The following is a 15,800-nucleotide window of genomic DNA, read 5'->3' as shown; positions in this document are numbered from 1 at the left end:
TGTCTCTCTCTCTGTCTCTCTGTCTCTCTCTCTCTCTCTCTCTCTCTCTCTCTCTCTCTCTCTCTCTCTCTCTCTCTCTCTCTCTCTCTCTCTCTCTGTCTCTCTCTCTCTCTCTCTCTCTCTCTCTCTCTCTCTCTCTCTCTCTCTCTCTCTCTCTCTCTCTCTCTCTCTCTCTCTCTCTCTCTGTGTCTCTGTCTCTGTCTCTTTCTCTCTCAACTGGGGGAAGGAAAAGTCCTCAGCCATAAGCATCATCCTAGAGATTGTAATTCAAGTTCCATCTAGGAAGAAAATGAAGTCCTAGGCTCTATTTTTAGATCCTCACTCTTTTTAATGACATCTACTAGGTTTTTGGTAAAAGTTAAAGAAAATCAAAGTTAGTGTAATATTGCCCCTTCCTGATTTTCATAAATCAGCAGTGCTGGAAGAAGGAAGATTTTTTAGCATTTTCACTCTAAAGAGTTAAACTGACCTTCCCCCCCTCCCAAGCTTATTCTTCTACATGAACTTCATGCATTTATAAAATCATTAACAATGAAATGCACTTGTCTGAGATCATATTAAAAAACAAACATGTTTATGTGAAGTGACAATCAGAATGAAAAAAGCAAAATGAATCAACAGCAACAAAACAACTCTAAAGGGCAGATAGTAAGTGTTTGCTTGCAAACTAGGAGAGGCTAGGAAAGAGGAACATTAAAGAAATAAGCTTTTCCAAGATTTTTCAGCATCCTAGTAACACGGTCAATATTTCTTTGTCATTCAAGGAAAGCCCGAAGCAAGTGGGGCAGATTCTCCTCAAAGTTAAAGGTCCAAAATGTTGATATCATCTTGCATCACTTAGGTTCCAGGCTCTTTCCTCCTTGATTTCTTACTTCTCTCAAACTTCCCATTCGTCAAGTAATGACTCCACAGTCTCATGGTCTTGGCTAAAAAGCTTTGGCAAACTACAAATCTGTTAAGGATTTGTGAAGAAAGAATCGACCCAGAGGGCATGTTATACTTACTACCTATATGACCTTGAGAAATTTACAACCTCAAAAGACCTCAGTTTCTCATTTGTAAAATAAAGAGGTTAAACTAGATGACCTCTAAGGTCCTTCCTAGCTCTGAGCCTTTAATCGTGATACTGTTAAAGGAAAGGTTCTTTGAGTTTGAAGTGGGGATAACTAAAAACTAACATAACTGGCTGGCAATTCCCCTACATCCTTTTGGAGGAGGGGGAAAGGGTGATACTAAAATGTTTTGGATGTTGTGTACTTAGACATCATCAAAGAGTTTAATAGCCAAATATCTCAAGATGGTCTTGAAACAGAGGCTAGATGCCTGCTTGCCATAGAAATAATTCATTTTCAGGTATGGTTTAAAATCAGAAGTCTCTTCTAACTTGATGAATTAAGTTAATTTTAAAGTGATTCTCCCCAGAACTGCAGTCCTGCATTTCCACATACCTTATATCTATATATTTCCATGTGGAGGCTTTCTCAACATCTCAGGTTGCAACAGTCTACCAGGGGCGGGGAACCTGTGGCCTTGAGACTACATGTGGCCCTCTAGGTCCCTCAAGTGTAGTCCTTTGACTGAAGCCAAACTTCACAGAACAAATTCCCTTAATAAAAGGCTGCTAATGTGACCCCTCTCAGCCCACCAGTGCAGTCTTACTTCGTACAACTTTCTGTTCATGTATTGAATACTGCAAGCAAAGATGCTGCTCTTTCCTCTCTTATTTCCATCCTACCCTCTCCCTTCTTCATGTTTTTGCTCACACTAGCCCTCATAACTTGAGTGGACTTTTGCTTCCTATCTCTACGTCCATCCCTCTTTATAACTTATTATCACTTTCTTCAGATGCCATCTACCTTATCCTTTTCCAAGTTGAAAATAACCTTTCTCCACAAATTTCTCATAGCTCTTTGCCTTTACCTTTGTTTTTTCCACATTAGTTACATTGTCCCATAGATCAGTATTTGATAACAAGCATTTCTTGCTATTTGATTATAAGTTTCTTTAAAACAGTCTGTGTCCATCTGTCTGTCTGTCTATCTATCTGCCTACCTTTCTAACCATCTTACCCTGGTGACTAGCATGTAACCCTATATGTAGTAAGTGCTTACTAAGTATTCCTTGAATTTAATTGTCAGAAGACTTTATATAGAGACAGAGAGATAAGATAAATAGATAGACAGATAGATAGATTATTGATAGATCTCAAATACTAACTAAGTTTGTGAACTTAGACAAAAAAACCTCCTCAAGCCTGAATTATTTCATTTGCAAAGAAAGAGTAATAATATTGGGGGCAGCTAGGCGGCACTGTGAATAAAGCGCCGGCCCTGGAGTTAGGAGGACCTGAGTCCAAATCTGACTTCAGACACTTAGCACAAAAACTAGCTGTGTGAACTTGGGCAAGCCACTTAACCCCAAATGCCCTTCAAAAAAAGAGTAATAATATCTGGAATACCTATTTTGCAGTATTGTTGCTAGGAAAGTGATTGGTAAACTGAAAAGCACCTAAGTGATAAATGGTTGAAAGTTATGAACAGGCAATGCTAAAATTAAGAAAATGAAACTATCAACAACAAAATAAAAATACAAAATAACATAACACATTCACTTGAGCTGAATCTTGAAGGAAACAAGGGATTCCATTAGGCATAGATAAGAAGATAGCTCGTCCTAGGCATAGGGTACAGAGATGGGAGATAGAATACTGTATGTTCTGGACCATGTAGGTGAGTATGCATCAATTACAGATCTTTACTCTGGGAAAATCTCTTTGTGCCTGTGTGGAGACTGACTAGAAGTTTGGTGAGGTGTAGGGAGACCAAATGAGAATCTATTATAATAGTTCAGACCAGAGGTAATGGTAAGAATGGGTATTTTAACTGTGGTAGATAAGATGAAGTGCATAGGAGAGATAAGCAGATAGAATGGGAAATATTTGACAATAAAGTAGATATTTGGGATTAATGACAGTGATGAGTAAAGGATGAGACCAAGGTAGTGAAGCTGGATGAATACAAACATTGTAAATAAGTAATGTACTTACTGTAAGTAAGGTACTCTCAAAAGTAATAGATTAGCTTGGAAGAATGGTAGGTATGAAAGGAGAATAATGAGGTCTGTTTTGGGTGCATTGTTTTTGATATGACTGTGGGACATCTTTGTAAAGGCCCAATAGGCTGTTGATGATGAGGTACTGGGGTTGAGGAAAAGGACTGGGACTGATCTTGATTAGGGTAAATAAGTCCATGAAATGATTGCATTATTAAAATTTGTACTATTCAGAGTTATAATCACATGTAAAATATTGTAACTGGTTCCAGCCCAATGGAAATATTCAATTAAAAAATGAAAATAAGTTTTCATGTGTTTATTAATGTTACAACAAGAAAGGACAAGAAAAATGTATTTGTGATTCAAGTTAATTATAAAACAATAGGGTATTTATAGAAAGTAATATTTAAATAATGTTTAAATGACAAAATATTGTATTTAAGGGTAAACCTATACTAAAGATATGATGAAAACATTTTTACTGTCATTTAAACTATTTTGGAAGAGTAAAGTGAACTGTGCTTCTTTTTTCTTTAAATCTTCTTACATAACAGTGGTAGATTCAGAGGGATTTATCTATATCTACTTGAATTTGCATGCTCACATTGTCACACAAGGAACCAGATATCTGAAATGCTTCAAACATTATATTGTTGTCCTTGTGATGGTTTTGAATGGTTGCTAAAATAACATGAAAATCAGTCTTTGAAATGAAATAAATTATTTTTATATTATGTTAACAACCAATTATTAAATTAGGATCTAGGCTTTTATCCTTTATTTCCTCATTTAGAACCCAGCCCCTGTAGAAGGTCAGTCAGTCTCTGAAAGACATGTCTGATTTATGACATTGCCTTAATCTTCAGGAATGTACTCCTCTATCTTGGGCCCATCCAGATCCTGTCCAGGTAGGAGATTTTACTTCTGTTTAAAATGTAATCAGAATCCAGTCTTGGTGAGTTCTCCCTACAAGGAAATGAGCCTCTGTCCTTGTACCCCTCGATTAGAGTTTAGGGTGATCCAGCTCATGAAGGATAAAACCAACCAGAGTGTTCTAGATGGAAATGTCCCTTGTCCAGATTGCTGCAGGTGGCTCAGTTTCATGATCAAGTCATGTTCTCAGCAGGAGGAGCCGAAGACTCCTAGCTCACCTCCTCATTAAATGTCCAATCAGCATTGATTCACACTTGTCAGAGGCATTACCTTTCAAAAAATATTTAAAACTTTCAGATTCTCTATATTTTTGTCTTTGGTTTTCCAAGAAAAACAACTGAACATCAATTCATTATTAGCTATACTAATTAATAAATTAAATATTAATTACCCAGAAACTCTGCCTCTTTTAAAAAAATTTATTACAAAAGACAGCTTTAGTCACTCATATTTTCATTTCTGACCACCAAAGAACTGGAAACAATATAGAATATTGTAGACTCTAATTTGAGATCAATATACTTTAAATCCAGATTGAGTTTTATCTCATTGTAAAATATATGTTTTGGAAGACATCATTTTCAATAATAAGCCTGTTTCATCTACATTAAAAAAAATTGTTGATCACTGTGTCTATCTTCTTTGATTATTTTCTTTAAAACATCAGGATATTACCAGCCACATCTTCATCTGCCCTGACCACCTTTCAGGTAATTTTAACATCATACAAATGAACTCAGTCATTCATTAACACTATCAAAGTAACTAACACTTGGAATAACAAGTTTCTTCATTATCTTCTTCTTTTTTTTTTTTTTTTGCTTTTTGGAGGGCAATTGGGATTAAGTGACTTGCCCAAAGTCACACAGCTAGTAATTGTGTCAAATGTCTGAGGTCAGATTTGAACTCAGGTCCTTCTGACTCCAGGGCCGGAGCTCTATTCACTGTGCCACCTAGCCGCCCCCAATATCTTCTTTATTTTCACTTTCTTTTACTGTCTTGAATGAACCTTTGTCTGAATGGCTCTGTGAAGATAAATGTGATTTTCTTTGCAATCTTTAATTTGTATAACTAAAAGACTCTATTTCTATCATTAATAACATTTCTATTCCTTTTAGTTTTTTTGCAAAGCACAAAAATCTTATATGACTTTGCCTTTTCCTTTTATTTCACCCATGTGTTTTATAAGATCCCATACTATAGATTCAGGCATTTAAATATCCCATCAAAATTTAGAGTTACTTTGACCATGTTCATGTTATTAAATGACATCAATTGTTGTAATACAGTCACACACCTCTTCTGTTATACTGGCAATATTTCCATTTGTATTATTCATTTTTTTTAAGCTCTAGATTTAAAGGTGAAATGACAGAAATCTGCTATATCATATACAGCAACACATCACAACCACACTGAAAGATGAGCAAATAGAGATGTAATATGCATATTGATGTATTAAAATCCTCAACTAGTTGTCATTTTAATTGAATTTTAGCTTTCATTAAATGAAAACCTGAGCATGACTTAACTATAAATATGGAAGACATTTGCATAGAGATGATAGTTTAACCTATGGGAACTAGTAAGATTACTAAGAGTATAAAAGAAAAGAGAAGTGGGCTTAGGACAAGGCCTTGAGAGAGAATCACAGGGAAGGAGACACAGACAATGAATTAGCAAAAGAGACCAAATGGAGAGATCAGAGAAGAGAGAATAAGGAGAGAGCAATCACAAAATCCACAGAGGACTTTCTAGGAAAGAGTGGTCAGAAGTGTAAAATGCTATAGAGATATGCAGGAGGGAAGGATAGTGAAGACATTAAGAGATCATTATTGGCTTTGGGGTGATTATTTCAGTTTAGTGATGAGGTCAGAATTCAGTATCAAGGGCATTAATAAGAGAGTGAAAAGAGAGGAAATGGAGAGACATTGCTAGCTTTCAAGGAGTCCTAGGAGTTTGCAGTACAATTCAATGGAGAAAGTTTCCACATTATAATTCCCCATCCTGGAAAAAAAATCACAGATTTTTCATCACTTGCCTTAAAAAAAAGACTGCAAAGTTAGAAGAAAAAAATACCCTGACAATATAAAACAGTACAGAATTTTCTAGAGCAGAGTTATCTTTTTAAAAATAAATTTTATGTTTATTTTTAGTTTACAAGATTCATTTCCATAAGATTTTGAGTTACAAATTTTCTCCCTGTCTTTCCCCTACACACCACCCCAAAACAGAGATACCACTGAATACCCTCTCCCCCAATCTGCTCTCTCCTATATTCTCCCCCATCTCCCCTCCAACTTTCCAGTATGGCAAGATGGATCTCCATACCCCAGTGCCTGTATATCTTATTTCCCAGCGCATGTAAAATAATAATGATGATAATAATCATATTTTTAGACATTTGATTTTAAAACTTTGAATTCCAGATTCTTTCCTTTTGCCCTTGTTACCCACCCTTACTGGGAAGATAAGCAGTTCAATATAGGTTGTACATGTGTAGTTACGCAAAACTTTTCCATAGTGGATATAGTGTGAAAGATTGACTATATTTCCCTTCATCCTATCCCACCCCCACTTGTTCTCTTTCCTACTTTGACCCTGTCACTTTTCAAAAGTGTGTACCTCTAACTACCCTCTCCCCCAATCTTCCCTCCCTTCTATCATCCCCATTTTTATCCCCTTTCACTCCCTACTTTCCTGTGGGGTAAGATACCCAATTTAATGTGTATGTTACTCCCTCCTTAAGCCAAATTCAATGAGAGTAAGATTGACCCATTGCCTTTTGCCTCCCTGTTCTTCCCCTCCATTGTAACAGTTTTCCCATGTCTCTTTTATATGAAATAACTTACCCTATTCTGTCTCTCCCTATCTCCTCTCATTATATTCCTCTCTCATGTCTTAATTTTACTTTTTAAATATCATCCCTTCCTATTGAATTGATCCTGTGCCCTCTGTCTATATATACCTGTACACATATATACACACACTCACATATGTATTCATATGCACATATACTCCCCTATATAAATATATATATAAGTATACATATACACACACACACACACACACATATATATATACACACATTTATATTCCCTTCAACTATCCTAATACTGAGAAAAGTTTCATAAGTTAAAATTATTGTTTTTCCATGTAGGAATGTAAATAGTTAAACTTTGATAAGTTCCTTATGATTTCTTTTCCTTGTTTACCTTCTCATGCTTCTCTTGCTTCTTGTAATTGAATGTCAAATTTTCTCTTCAACTCTGGTATTTTCATGAAGAATGCTTGAGAGTCCTGCATTTCATTGAATGACCATATTTTGCTCTGAAACATGATACTCAGTTTTTCTGGGTAGGTGATTCTTGGTTTTAATCCTAGCTCCTTTGTCCTCTGGAATATCATATTTCAAGCCGTTTGATCCCTTAATGTAGAAGCTGCGAGATCTTGTGTTATCCTGATTGTTTCCACAGTATTCAAATTGTTTCTTCTTGGCTGCTTGTAATATTTTCTCCTTTATCTGGGAACTCCTGAACCTGGCTATTGTATTCCTTGGAGTTTTCTTTTTGGGATCTTTTTCAAGAGGTGATAAGTGAATTCTTTCAATTTTTATTTTGCGCTCTGGTTCTAAAACATCAGGGCAATTTTCCTTGAGAATTTCTTGAAGGATGTTTTCTAGGTTCTTTGTTGATCATGACTTTCAGGTGCAATAAATTTTAAATTATCTCTCCTGGATCTATTTTTCAGGTCAGTGGTTTTCCCAATGAGATATTTCACATTGTCTTCTATTTTTTTCATTTGTTTGGATCTGTTTAATAGTATCTTGATTTCTAATAAAGTCATTAATTTCCATTTGCTCCAATCTAATTCTGAAGGAATGATTCTCTTCAGGGAGCTTTTGAAATTCTTTTTTCCATCTGGCCAATTAGGCTTTTTAAGGCATTCTTCTCCTCATTGGCTTTTTGGGCCTCTTCTGCCATTTGAGTTCGTCTATTTTTTAAGGTGTTATTTTCTTCAGTCAGGTTGTTGACTCTCTTTTTATGATTTTCTTGCATCATTCTCATTTCTCTTCCCAATCTTTCCTCTACTTCTCTTATTTAATTTTCAAAATCCTTCTTGAGCTCCTCCATGGCCTGTAGCCAATTCAATTTTTTTTGGAAGCTTTTGTTGCATGACTTCTGAATTCATTGTCTTTCTTCCATTCCATGCTTTGATCCTTTTTGTCCCCAAAAAAGGAATATAAGGTTTAATTACTGTGCTTGCTTTGCTTTCTTTGCTTACTCATGTTGCCACTCAATTACTTGACTTTTGATCTTTTTGACACAGTAGAACTCTGCTTCCAGAGAGGAGAGCTTTGTCCCAAATAACTGGGATTTTCACAGCTGCTGGAACTATTAGTTGGGTGCCCTCGCTGAAGCCCCCACAAGCTCTGACACCTGGTCACACAGCCCAGGACCTCCTCCCAAGACAGCAATCCAGATCCAAGCATGTTAAAGCAAGAGTGATTACCCTCTGGATGGTTGCTTGATTCCCCTACAATCTGCAGGCCAGGAGCTCTGAATCAGCCAAGTGTTGGCGGATCCAGGGCCACCAAACTTCTGCCATTTCTTGCCCCAGGGAGTAGGGGCCAGCCTGTGCCATAACCCACCCTCCCCCCCTCCCCCCAGTTCCAACACAGTTCTATACTGACCTTTTACTTTGTCATTTATGGGTTGATAATTCTAAAAACTGCTGCTACTGCTGGTGATGCACTCTTCTGAGGTCTGTTCCAGCAGCTGATGGGGCTACCCTGGGGCTAAAACCGCAGGCTCAACCAGGGCTGGTCTCAGCTCCCAGCGGATGGACCCTTTCTGTGGGCTTCCCAGGTTGCCTTTAGCAGGAAATTTATTTCTCTCTGTCACTTTGTGGGTTCTGTAGCTCTAACATTTGTTTAGAGTCATATTTTATAGGTATTTGAGGTGGTTATAAAGGGAGCTCATGGAGTTTTCCTGCTTCTATGCCACCATCTTGGCTCCACCCCCTAGAACAAAGTTCATAACTTGTTAAACTTCTTGAACTTTTTTTAAAATTGATAACTATATTTCAATATAATTTATTTCCTTTGTCTTCTATGTATTTTATTAATTTAAATTATTTCTTTCTTAAAAGGAGTCCCTAAGTTTTCACTAGAGTACCAACAGGGTCAATGACAGACATATATACGTGTTTAAGAACCCCTGTTCTAGAGTAAAATTATCAGGCAAATACAATTAGTCATAAAGGTATAAACCTACGATTCAAAAGCATTTTCTGTGTCGAATGCATTTTCAGTCTGCATTTATATGGCATTAGAGCATATGGATAATAAATTAAAAAAACAAGCAGTTATACTCCACCAAATTTTTGTCCTAAAAATCTCCATGTGATGGCTCCAGAGTATAATATGCCCATATTTGTTGTTCAGTCATTTTAGCTGTGTCTGACATGTCATGATTCCATTTGGGGTTTTCTTGGCAAAGATGCTTAATTTGTTTACTATTTCCTCTTATTTTATAGATGAGGAAACTGAGGCAAACAGGACCAAGTGATTTGTTCTGTATTGCACAGATAGAAAGTATCTGAGGTCCAATCTGAACTCAGGTCTTTCTGACTCCAGGTGCAGTATTTTATCTATTGTGCCACCTAGCTGCCCTCAATAGTATTCTATAAATGGTGAAACCTACCCCAAATCAGAGAAACATTTAAGACCTTTCCCATTTAAACTTAACATACTTTGAAAATGAGCTATTTGCAATGCAAATGTACTCTCCACACACTAATGAAACAATGAATCTATTAGCAGATAGTTGTGAGATCACACATTTAGACTTTGGCTTGTTTGTGATGAAAGGTATGGGAAGGAAACCAATTAAGTCCCCCATTTAGTAGAGATTATTTTATTCTCTATATAATCCATAAGTAAAGATTATTATAAAAATAATATATATTACTGTCTTAAATGGCTAATGCTTATAGCCCCAGTTTTAGAGCATAATTCTTTAACATTGGGATTGAAAGGTGCTAAGATTCTTCTCTTTTGTGTGGCTCCTATTACATTCTAATGCCATGAAGGCAACTAACCTAGGAACATAAGGAGAGGGACAGGAATTTATAAGAAGTAGTATTACATGTTATAAATGCATTCCTTAACAATAAATTTAATAAAAATATGAAGGGAAGTGAGGATAGGGCAGTGTTTGTTCAATCTTGTCCAATTTTTTATTTTGTGACACCATTTGGACTTTTCTTGGCAAAAATACTGGAGTGGTCTGCCATGTCCTTTTCTAGCTCATCTTACAGACTGAGGAAATGGAGACAATCAGGGTTAAGTGACTTGCTCAGGGTCACACAGCTTATAAATGGCTGAGGCTGGATTTGAACTCATAAAGATGAGACTTCCTGATTCTAGGTCCAGCTCTCTATCCACTGCCCACTTAGGTGCCACAGAGCAATGTGGGCCTGCTTAATACTCTTAGTTTGTTTCTTTCAGTGTTCTTGCTACTTAGCCGAGCATTTGAGATAAAACACACAGTCACACATACTTCTGAACTTTTGTATTTAAATTCAGGTCATCTCTCGTTGTCTTAGAGAAGGGAACAGGAGATGTGGCAGATGCAGGCTGCTACAATGGCTGCTGCCCCCGCTTTGCTGCCAGGGGATAGTCGCAATCCATCTCCCGGGCCTCCTTGCTGGTGCTCCTAACTTCTTGGTTTCATTCACATCTTAGCTGAAGTCCTGCTTTCTGCAAGAAACCTTTCCCAGTCCTTTTAAATCTTATTTTTACCTTCTTAGATTACCCACAATCTATCCTGTCTATACCTTTTTTGTCATTAGTTGTTTGTTAATGACCTCATTAGACTGTGAGGTCCTTGAGGGTAGAAACCGAGGTTTGGTTTTTTTTTTTTTTTGGCCTTTCTTGGCATCCTCAGTAGTTAGGAGAGTATTTCCTATATGTTAGTGTTTGGAAAGATCTGGCAACAGCTCAAGATGGAACTGATTGGATGAGGTGCCATGTGTGACCTGGATTGCTCCTTGGCATATGATGAGATCTAGGGCACAGTACTTCGGGACCATTACTGGGGGGGGGGGAAGGGAATAGTTCACAGAAATATAGATTCAGTTCCAGAGCCCAGAGGTAAGCATTAGGCTCCATGAATTCTGAGCAAGGTTGGTCATCAACCAAATGTGGATTTGGAGAAAATGGTGAAGAGAAGACTCTTTGCAGACCAGGTGGGTCTAATTAAAAAAAAAAAAAGCCACAACAACAACATAGAGGTGACAGGCAGAATGAAGACTGATGGAGAAAACAAGAAATCAAAGGAACAGGATTCAAGCTTAATTACTCATATTCAAGTGAACTATGACAGATGTGGCACCAATATGGTGAGACTCCAACTTTTGGGGTAGTCTGTCATGTTTCTTGAGATTAATTGAGAGTTAATAGAGCAGATTTTTAGTTCTTTGTCTGTAGTCATGATGAGGTTCAGGCTCTGGGAATCCCCTTGAGCTCTCCTTGAATCTTTGAGGTTTAGGCTCTGGGAACCCCACCTTGAAATCTGATTAAATCATCCCAGTTGATGAGGCATTTGCATGAGGCCATAAGCCTTACATTGTGGTTGGGCCCAGATCTCTGTCACTAGCCTGACCCCCCATTGTCCATCTACTTCCCACTCTTGAGCCTATCAAAATATCAGTCCACCTTTGAACTGGCCTAGCCCACCATTCCGTCAGCTTCACGTAGCCTCCAGCAAATTCCCACCCTTAATCACTCATTGACCTTATCTGACTTCTTCTGAAGACCCTCCCCAAATTCTTCCTCTAGACCACACTAGATTCCTCCCACAACTTTCTGTATATGGGATCCCATCTTCCCTCCATGTGTGTGAGAGCACCATAGAACGACCTAGCACAGATTTACTCTGTGTCTAATACAAGCAAATTTTTAATACACTTTATTTTTCTTTGGCTGAGAAGACTTGAGTTGAATTCATTTAGCATGTTGATATTTTGGGGTCTCCAGAGCAACCCTAACCTTCTTTATAGGTAACCTCTTCATTCAGATCTTGGGATTTCAACTAACTTCTAAGTTTCTTCATCTGTAAAATTAGGGGGTTGGTCTTGGTGATCTTTAAGGCTTATTCTACCTTGGAGAGTCTTTGATTCTAAATTTTGACCATCTACTAGGCATTGAGCACACTGGAGGGGGAATCTATGTCTCTGTGAAGTGCTTTTGATGCTACTTTCTTTTACAATACAAGAAAAAGATGAGCTTTATGCAAAGAACTATACTAAAAAATTGATATCTGTAGCAGAGGTTCAATAGACAGGGATGAAAGATTAGGAAAAGAAAATTCATCCATATTGTCCTAGATTCCTCTGAAGCTTTTGATGATGTTGACCACTCCTAACTCCTGGATAGCAGCTTCTCCCTCCATTGTGGTAATACTGCCCTTTCCTAGTTGCCCTCCTCCCTACTTGACTCCAGTCTTCTTTGTGGATTATCATCCATTTTTCTATCTCTAACACTAGGTGTTCTCTAGGTCTCTCCCAGCCCCTCTTTGCCTCTATCATAATACTTACTCCCTTGGTAATCTCATCAGTGCATACAGATTCAATGGTTACCTCTATGCACACTATCCTTAAATCTATATATCAAACACTAATGTCTCACCTGAATATCAATCCCATTAAAAACCAAAAACAAACAAACAACAACAACCAAAACCTCTTGATAGGAAAGCTCACCTTGATAGACTTTTGGCATCTCAAACTCAAAATATCCAAGACAAAACTGATTCCCCCATCCCTACCCCCAGCTTGCCCCCTCAACAAACTCTTTTATTTTCTTTAATGATGCCACCTTCCTTACAATAACTCTCATTTACAATCATGAAGTCATTTTCACCTCTCCTTTTTCTCCATTCCTTTCCTAGTCCCCAAGGGCCATACAGTTGTTGAAGTTATTTAAACTGAAGTCAAAGCAAAACAAAACAAAACAAAAAATAAATGTTATAATCCTCATTTCCATTTTCTCAATTTTTTTCTGGCCCCAGACAAGTATAATGGAAGGAAATTATCAAGCCCTTAAAACTTTTAAAGGGCTAATAGCTAAAATGAATATTTAAGAAGGAACTTGAGAAAAAGTCAGTTGAACCATAGAGCCTTTAATGTAGATCCCATGCCTGCCATTTCTATTTCCAGTCAAGTGGCCTCTGCTCCTATACTACCCCAGTAAACATGTGCCCTTGGACTGTTTTTCCTCCTCTCTAACATTCCCTGTCTTATCTTGGATTCTTGTGGTGCCATGTTCTTATCTCTTGCTCCCTGTTGTGGAAACACACCGTTGGCACATCTCCTCCTGCCAATCTGGCCAATCATGCTGCCCAGTGCTCATCATTTTGATCTTTTCTCATCCATTTATCCATGGTAGCTGATTCATGGTAAAAAAAAAAAATAATAGTTGTCGAAATGTCCTTCATTTTGTCCCTTAGGATTTATCTCTTTAGTTTGTATTGGTGTTCAGGGACTATTTATCTCTGTAAGATCATGGTGCTAATGGGGTCAAGGTCATGAGGCTAATTTCCATTAGAGCAGTTAGTTTAACATTTTTCTATGCCACCAGTTTCTTTGCCACAGCCTTATCCAACCATCCTGCAATCACACACTGACTCAATGCAAACTCATCAAGAAATACAGAAAAACTATTCGATGTTCTGGGCCCTGGGTAGTAAGTTAGTAACATTATCTTCATGTTTAAAGACCAGTTCAGCAGCATTAAGAGCAAATAATTCTGAGACTTTTGGTGGTAAAGAGGAAATCTGCTGCCTTCTGTCCCGGACCTGTTCTCCATTGCTCCCACCTTACACTTTGAGACCTGAGTTTGCCTTGTCATCTTCCCCTAATGGTGAGTCAGGAATGTGGCACAGAAAGACTGCAAGATTTACAGTCAAAAAACTTAGATTTGAATCTCAACCCCTTTACTTAAAAAACTTCCAGGACCATGAGCAAATCATGTCTACTTTCTGAACTTTTGAAATTCAGATTCTTAATTTACAAGGGAGAGGGGCTAGGGGAAGGAAATATGTGTAAAATAATACTTAGAATCATAGACTTAGAGCTAAAAGGAACTTTGCCTTGAGTATAATTCCCTCATTTTGCTGATAAGGAAAGTGAGGTCTCAGTGGTTAAGTGACTTGCCCAAGGTCACACAGGCGGTAAGTGTCTGGGCTAGGTATTTGAAGCCAGCTTCTCTGACCCCAGAGTGTCTTTCACTGCATCATACTGCCTCCTCACAGGGTCATTGTGAGGAAAACGTTTGCAATGATTAAATCAATATATAACAGTAGTAGTAGTAGTAGTAGTAGTAAGTAGCAAGTTATTAAGGAATTTAACACCTAAATCTTTTCAGTTCTCCCTTATTGCCTGATTGATATATTCTCCACTGCCTTTGGTTTAATTCTCTGCATAGATTCTGGCCCTAATCCTACCTAGCTTGGTTGGCAGACCAAGTTTCCATTCTAAGGGGGATTTAATTTGGCAGGGATTCTAGATTTCTCAGCCTTTCTAGAAAAGTCTTCTCTATTTTCTCTGCAATGTGGGACTTCTTGGCTTTGGAAGGTATTTCTTATCTGGCCTTCTCCCAAATTCCTCCTGTGGGTTTTAGGGTACTCTGAGAGAAGTTTATAGTTGCTGATCTTTTTGCTCTCTCTATAGCTTTAGGCCCTGTTGAAGTCCTGCCTTCCCTGCTGGCTCCTGCATGGAAACTGCTTTGAGAATATCCGACAGTGACCTTGCAGTTTCATTTTTTCACTTTCTTGGAGGTTTGGATGGCTCACAATTCACCCTCGCTCTGTCCTAGTAGTTTTGCCTGAAGCATATTAATTGGTTGGTGAAATGTGGTCTTTTTGCCTCTTGCTCTAAGCTAGTATCTAGGCTTAGTTTTTCCTGGGATCTAGAGTCGAGGTTCTCACACTATGGGGTAGAGATTCCTCAGTGTGGCTGAGACCCTTTCAGGGGGCCAGAAAGGTCAATGCTATTCCCATGTTAGTACAAAGACATTATAATTTCTATTGTGTGAGATATAGATAGATATAAGTCTCTCACCATAAGCAAAGATTTGGAGGTTAGGGGGGACTGTTCCACCATAGATTTCAACACAGTAAAGTAAGTCCTAAGACAGAAATATTTAAGAACCACTGGCCCAAGCAGCCCTGAGAAAGGGACCAAGATATTTTTTCTCAATCTTACCCACTGAGAGTTTGTCTAACTGTCTCAGCTGTCCTTAACTTCCTTAAATTCATGCTACTAAATCTAGATTTTCAGGGGAAATGATTATTGTAAAATGACAACGATTTCTCTAGCTGTTAGCTAATTGTCAGAGATGAAACCAAGGTCAAGTCATGAGCTCCATGAATAACAATAGTAGGTTTTCACTTTCCAGGTTTTCTTTTGATGATATACCCTTAGGCATCTTTCTCCCAGGGAGGGTGATCATTTTCAGAATTAATTTTCAGGAAAGAAAAATATTTGATATTTATCAACACTTCTGATGAAGTTCCCCTCTTACATGAAGGCCCTGTGTACACCGAGAAGGCCTCACTTCTCTGGCTCACTTCTTCACACCAATGTAGAAACCAGGAACTTCAGTCATTTTCATTCCCCTAAGAGTAACCACCAGGGCAGCTAAATGGTACTATGGGTAGCATGCCTGGCCTGGAGTCAGGAGGATGTGAGTTTAAATCCATCCTTAGACAGCTATTAATTGTGTGATCCTGAACAAGTCACTTAATCCT

Source organism: Petaurus breviceps, unplaced genomic scaffold, assembly GCF_028583685.1.
Source record: "Petaurus breviceps papuanus isolate PSGF00001 unplaced genomic scaffold, PetGlider_PUasm1.0 90752, whole genome shotgun sequence".
NCBI classification, from domain to species: Eukaryota; Metazoa; Chordata; class Mammalia; order Diprotodontia; family Petauridae; genus Petaurus; species Petaurus breviceps.
This window is presented reverse-complemented; position numbering follows the sequence as displayed.